The following is a 7412-nucleotide window of genomic DNA, read 5'->3' as shown; positions in this document are numbered from 1 at the left end:
AGTTTTTCAAATAAGTGTTCAGTCCCATCATGTTTCATGAATGACTTTTATGAATGTTTCCACTACTTTTTAAGTAGCATGATTATATCATGCCATATTTTTTCATTAAAAATCACTAATTTGTTAAGTATATACATCCTACACTTCAATTAGAGATTTCTGGCATTACAGCTTAAAAATAAATAAAGACCTCCAAAGACTGAAGGAACCCAGGTCTCCATTGCCCTTTTAAATGCTCAAGATGGACAGCTCTAAAATTCCACAAAGGCACTTGATACATTGAGTCAAAACAGTGCTTATCTTTGCTCTAAGTACCCTCTTCTCAAACTCAGTTTTCTACTCAAGGAAGTAGTTTCCCTAAAGGACTGACAGTATTTTATTGAATCACATCATTTCAGAAGCTGAAGGCACGGACAAAAACAATATCTAAGAAATTAGAAGAGACTGTGCTTTTGGAATCTGAATGACATGGATGTGAATGGAATGTGAAGTAATGAACTTCACTCAGAGAATTTGGGCTAGTGTTGTTCCTATACAGGGCTAAAGAGTCTTAGTTGAACTCAGTGTCTCTCAGTGATTGAATACTCCTACTAATAGGGTCATGCTTTTTATAGAAAGATAAAAGTGGTTTTCATTATTTTAAGGATACAACAATTAGTTAACCTCTCAAAAGAGGGGAAATTAATGGATTTTTCAAAATATTAGAGGACTGGAAAATGTCAGTAGGCACAATGCTTTTTCTGTTCCTCTTCCTAGTCATAGATCATAAACTATGGGGGTACTTCTTATACATCATCTTTCCATGTTTTCTTCCGTTACAAACTCACCCACTCAATCTGTTGATGATAGCAATCTGGCCAGAGTCTGTCTACCAGCATGGGAGAAAAAAAGATCCATTAGGACCAAGATCATCTGGTTCTCATTATTATAGGCTGTTTCTGTGAAGCAGGTAAAGAAACTCATTTCAAAGCCCTTTATATCTCTTCTCCTGAGCAATGTCATCTGTTATCACCATTATTACTAACAAGAGAAGCAAGTGTAATATGCTGGTAGTTGGAGTAGAAATTATCCAAGCTGGAAAACTTAGTCACCCTTGACTCCTTTTATTTCTTCACTCAATGTCTGTCTGTCCTTTTCTCTCCACTATAACTTTATCTCTAACTATCTAATTCATCCCCAAGTCTTTTTTATTCTTCATAAAAGCACTCAAGTATTCCGAGGCCATCATGCTGTCACTGGCTCATTAAGGTCCTTACATTATTTTTATTTTTTTAAGTCCAAAGGGACAAAGGGGAGAATAAATACCTGAACCCAGAGAAAGTAGTTGTAAGAGAGGACCACAGGAAGATGTTTCAATAAAAGACTGCAGCTGGCCTATGCAGACCTAGTAGAGTTCAAGTTGAAGATCAAACACTGAAATATCACTCTCTCTGCTCTCTCTGAACTGCTTCCAGTGATTACCATTCATCAAAGCAAAATGGAAGCAAAGGGCGGGGCCATCTACTGATGCAGTCTCCAAGTCCAGGGTGCTGGAGTGCAGAGCAGGTGGAGGATGGCGAGGGGCAGAACGGGAAGGGCCAACAGAAATGAGAACAAATGCAGGTAAAACACTTAATACTTCCCTTTCAGGATGTGAAAATTCCTTGCTCCTTCAGTAATAACAAGGATAAAGGGGACAAAATAAAACCTAGAGTTTTCTGTAGAGCTATTGAGCAGTGGGCACAAAGAAGCCACGGCGAATGAATGCACAAGAAGAAGGAGCCCTTTATAGAACCCAGAGCTCCATGACAGCTCACCCTTCAGGCCAATGCAGATGACTGTCTGAGGACAGGACCTGCTAGAGATGAAGAGGCTGCAGTGATGGAGATGCAACAACCGAGCCTTGAACATCCATCTGAGTTAGTGGGACTAATCTGAGGAGACCAGCCCCAGGCCAAGATGCTATGTGTGATCTTTCAGGCCTGACCAGAGGCAATTACAGGCTTTGCCTGGCAGTCCTCATAAGGGGAAGCTGTCCACCCCCCACTAGTCTTGGGGCACAGCTAGTGAATTACAGTCTCTGGAGGGATTGCAGAAAAGAACTCAGCCCCTCACCCCTTGGGCCAGTTATGCTCATTTACCTATTTATATTTCTAGCCCAGGTGCCTCCATTCAAAGGGGTTTGAGGCTGAAGGGAATGGAAGATATTCTATGTTAATGGTAACCAAAAGTGAACAAGGCTATCCTTAGATTTTCTAAAACAGAATTCAAGTCAAAAACTGTCACAAGAGACAAAGAAGGTCATTATTTAATGATAAAAGGGCCAATTCATCAACACCCAACATTCAAGCATTGAAATACATAAAGCAAATACAATGACTATGAAGGGAGAAAAAGGTAGCAATAATAGCAGGGATCTTCAATACCCCTATTATTGATATGTCCATTGTTAAAAATGGACATATCAACCAGACAGCAGATTAATAAGGAAATACTGAGCCTGAATTATACTTTAGATCAAATGGACCCAACAGACACATATAGAAAGAAATACTGGACTTGAATTGCACTTTTGGTCCAATACCTGACAGACATGAACTTTCCATCCAACAGCGGCAGAATACACAACACATGGACTGTTCTCCAGGACAGAGCACATGTTAGGCCTCAAAACAAATCTTAACACATTTAGGAAGTTTCAAATTAGATATTGTATGATTTCAGACCATCATGTATGAAACTACAAATAAAAAAAACCTGGAGGACTTTCATAAAATTAACGTGTGAAAATTAAAACATCTTTTTGAACAACCGATGGGTCAAATAAGAAATTAAAAAGAGAAAGTTAAACGTATCTTAAGGAGGACACCAAGAGAGATTGTCATCTATCAAGGAACCTAAAAGTCAATACAGGAAAGCTATTGAAATCAAAATGGAAAATTGCGAGGCAAGATGCAGCACTTCTGAAATAATATTGTGCACAAGATACCAAACGAGCAGACTGTCAAGGCACCAAAATTCTCTAGTCCAACTACCACCCAGAGCCTGAAGGCAATGACTGCTTCTCTGGTGATTTGATCTGCCTCCCTAAGGGACATGTGTCCATCCCCTTTATCATCTTGTTGGCTGTCCTCACAGTGTCACCGTCATGTCCATCACACTTGTCTCAAGGTGTGAGCTGATCCAAACACTGTGCACTTGGGTCGACCAGCTGACAGTGAATGGCTCACTCTCCCCTCCCACTGCTTTAGTAGACTAGTCCCTGTCATGGAGAACCCCGGACCGTCTACAACCCCAACAAGACTAAATGGAAGGAAGGAGAGTAGAAGTATCTCACCAGGAAGAGAAACTTTATTTCAAGTTTGGCTATTTGCTGTTATTTTTCAATGAGAATAACATTTATGGCAATGAATTCAATTTTAAGATATGGAAGACCATTTAATGTGCTAACAGTTACTGTGTCTATGAAGAGCAACACCCTTGCTTATCCTGGAGTTTTGGGTAGCAGGTGAGTGCTACAGGAAGTGTTAATTTACTCTGACAGACAAGCTGTCCTTGCACTTGGAAGTCCAAGTCATGATTAGCCTTGCAGGAAAGAGCACTTGATCCAGCGCCCTCTAGGCTGGACCAGGGGAACTGCCAGGACTCCTCATTTTTCTTGCTGATATTTAAGATGCCCACGGGAATCCCAAATGACCAAGAGAAACAGACAAATTCATCAGCAGAAGCAGTAGAATTGAAGTAGATAAAAGGACGTTTCACTGAGCTCACCTTAAAGATATATTTCTTAGAGGCTAGGGTTATTTTTTTTTTAACCTGGAGACTAAAGATCTGTTGGGAAGAACTCATTATTAGACTGCTAACAAATGGTAGAATTCAGATTACCATAATTTGAGAATCTCCCAACAAACAAACAAACAAACAAAAAATCCCAGGATCAGAAGTCTTTATGACTAAATTCTACCAAACATTCAAAGAATTAATACCAGCCCTTCTTGAAGTCTTCCAAAAAAATAAAAGTAGAGAAAATACTTCCAAACACATTTCATGAGTACAGCATCATCCTGATACCTAAGCCAAAGACATCACAAGAAAAAGAAAACTATGAGCCAATCTCTTATTGAACATTGATGCAAAAGTCCTCAACAAAATATCAGCAAACCAAGTCCAAAAATGCATCAAAAAGATTATTCATCATGACCAAATGAGAATTATCCTTGGCATGCAAAACCGGTTTTACATACAAAACAATCAATATGCCAGATCACATTACCAGAATAAAAAGCGACATGTTCACTTCAATTGATATAGAAAAAGTACTTGACAAAGTCCAACATTTTTTCTTAATAAAAACTCTCAACAGTTTAGATATAGAAGAAAATGACCTCAACAAAATAAATCCATTCATGAAAAAAAAAAGAAAACTAACATTATAATCAATGGGCAAAAATAGAAAGCTTTTCCATTAAGATCCAGTACAAGACAAGGTGACTACTCTCATCACTTTATTTAATATAGTACTAGAAGTACTAGCAAGAGAAATCAGATAAGAAAAAAATAGAAGTCTTTCAAATCAGATTGGAAGAAGTAAAATTATCTCTATTTGCAGATAACAGGAATACGAATGTAAAAATTTCAAGATTATACACTTATACACACACACACACATTAAAGTTGGAACAAGTAAATGTGTTCAGTAAAGCTACAGAATACAAAACCAGTATATAAAAAGAAGTATCACAGTTCAACACAAATAGCTATCTAACTGAAAAAAGAACTCAAGAAAATAATCCAATTTTTACAGCATAAATAACTAGGAAAAAGCTCAATCAAGATGAATCATCCATAAATTGAACACTGTAAAACATTGATGAAAGAAATTGAAGACAACCCAAATAGGTAGATCTCCCATGCTCATGAACTAGATGAAGTAATATTTTTGAAGTAATCTTATTAAAATGTCCATATTACTCAAGTAATAAATAAACAGATTCAACACAAACCCTGTCAAAATTCTAATAGTGTTCTTCACAGAAATATAAAAACTATCCTAAAATTCATATAGAAACATAAGAGACCCTGAGTAGTAAAAATAATTATGAAAAAGAAAAAGAAAGTTGAAGGTATCACATTTCCTGTCTTAAAATTACATGGCAAAACTAGCTGGGTGTGGTGGCTCACTCTTGTAATCCCAGCGGCTCGGGGGTCTGAGGCAGAAGGGTAGCGAGTTCAAAGCCAGCCTCTGCAACTTAGCAAGGGTCTAAGCAACTCAGTGAGACCCTGTCTCTAAATAAAAAAAATTAAAATTAAAAAAAAAAAATAGGGCTGGGGATGTGGCTCAGTGGTTGAGTGACCCTGAGTTCAATCGCTGGTACCAAACAAAACAAAACAAAAAATTACATGACAAAACTATAGCTCCCCCCCACCTCCAGCTCAGGGTGACATGTCTCCAATAACAGCTCGCAGCCCAGGCACAGCAACGCCGGTGCCCCTCCCCGCGGCCACAATGTGGCCTGGGCCACGGCGGCCTGGAGCGCTTCTGCAGCCTGGGCAAGGGCCGGGGGCTGCGGGCCCTGCAGGCCTTCCAGGTGTGGGACTTGCTCTTCTCCTGCCCGGCCTGGCCTACGTGCTCATGGTCAACGAGCGGGACAACCACTGCGAGTACTGCTTCGCCAGGAAAGGATTGTGGAAGTGTGGAAGATGCAAGCAGGCATTTTACTGCAATGTGGACTGTGGAAAGAAGATTGGCCATGCACAAGCTGGAGAGTTCTCCCATGCTCCCATGGTTGTTTTTGGGGAAAACTGGAATCCTTCGGAGACTGTGAGGCTAACAGCAAGGATTCTGGTCAAACAGAAAATCTGAACACCTTCAGAAAAATTGTTAGCTGTGAAGGAGTTTGAATCACATCTGGATAAGTTGAACAATGAGAAGAAGGATTTGATTCAGAGCGACTTTGCTGCTCTCCATCAGTTCTACTCCAAGCACCTCGAATTCCCTGACCACAGCAGCCTCAGAGTGCTCTTTGCACAGGTATTTACCAGCTATATTGACCTCCTGTACCCAACAGAAGACAGGAATGACCGGCCAAGAGATTCTTACTTTTTTACCTGTGAATGCCAGGAGTGCACTACAAAAGACAAGGGTACAGCCAAGGTGGAAATCCACAAACTCAGCCACCCCACAAAGGCAGAAGCCATCCGTGACATGATCGAGTAATGTCATTGAAGAATTCCGCAGGGCCAAGCATTACAAATCCCCTAGTGAGCTGCTGGAGATCTGCCAGCTTGGTCAGGAGAAGATGAGCACCGTGTTTGAGGACAGTAGTGTGTATATGTTGCACATGATGCACCAGGCCACGGGGGTCTGCTTGTACATGCAGGACTGGGAAGGAGCCCTGAGAGACGGTCAGAAGATCAGTAAGCCCTACCATGCGCGCTATCCTTTGCACTCCCTCAACGTGGCCTCCTTGTGGTTGAAGCTGGGAAGACTGCACATGGGCCTGGAAAATGAAGCTGCAGAGAGAAGGCCTGAAGGCGGCCAATGATCATGGAAGTAACTCATGGCAAAGATCATCCATATATTTCTGAGATAAAACAGGAAATTGAAAGCTATTGAATTTGTGCATCATTTCAGTTTTCATTCAGAAGCCTTAAAGGATTTGAATATTTCAAATCTTAGGCGCCACTCCAGCATTTCTCTAAAATAACTGGGATGAAAACACTTCTGGCACTTAAACCTTACACATGCCATCTTTGACGATGTTCTTGTTCTTTCACTAAAATATTAATCTGGAATGCTTTCTTTTTTCTAAGAGTAATGGCATGGTTTCACATAATATACTTTGAACACATTGAGTTTTTAAAAATTGCATTTATTTTTCCCCTCATGCCTATTGTAACGTTCTGAACAAACTTGACTGATGTAAGTGAATAAAGAGAGTATTCAAGGTTAAAAAAAAAAAAAAAAAAAAACTATAGTACTCAAAATACTATCCGGGGCTGAGAATGTAGCTCAGTGGCAGAGAAATTGCCAGTGGGTGCAAAGTCCTAGGTTCACACACACACAGACCAGTGGAACAGAAGAGAGAACCTCAAAAATAAATACAAACATGCATAATCAGTTTTTGACAATTACATCATAAGAGCACATGGAGAAAGAATAATATTCAATAAACGGTGCTGGAAAAATAGAATTTCCATGCAATAGAATGAAATTGGACACTTATTTTGCATCACACACAAAAATAACTTGTCCCACTCAACAGTAGAATAATGAATAGTCTGATTTAAAAATGAGCAAAAGGCCTGAACAAATATTTCTCCAAGACATACAAACGGCTAACAGGTCTATGAAAAGAAATGCTCTCCACTGCTAATCACCTGAGAAAAGCAAAGCAAAACCACTCTGACATAATACTTAATGCCTGTTAGGA

At 39.7% G+C, this 7412-nt stretch overlaps 1 pseudogene across 1 annotated transcript; it reads left to right on the top strand.

Moving 5' to 3' along the window:
• The first annotated feature begins 4268 nt into the window (after nucleotides 1–4268).
• Nucleotides 4269–6921, top strand: LOC306655276 (N-lysine methyltransferase SMYD2-like; annotated as a pseudogene). Its single transcript has 2 exons — nucleotides 4269–4295; nucleotides 5439–6921. The product of its transcript is annotated as an N-lysine methyltransferase SMYD2-like (transcript).
• Nucleotides 6922–7412: the final 491 nt, after the last annotated feature.

Source organism: Sciurus vulgaris (assembly GCF_902686455.1).
Source record: "Sciurus vulgaris genome assembly, chromosome: 2".
NCBI lineage: Eukaryota > Metazoa > Chordata > Mammalia > Rodentia > Sciuridae > Sciurus > Sciurus vulgaris.
This window is presented reverse-complemented; position numbering and strand designations above follow the sequence as displayed.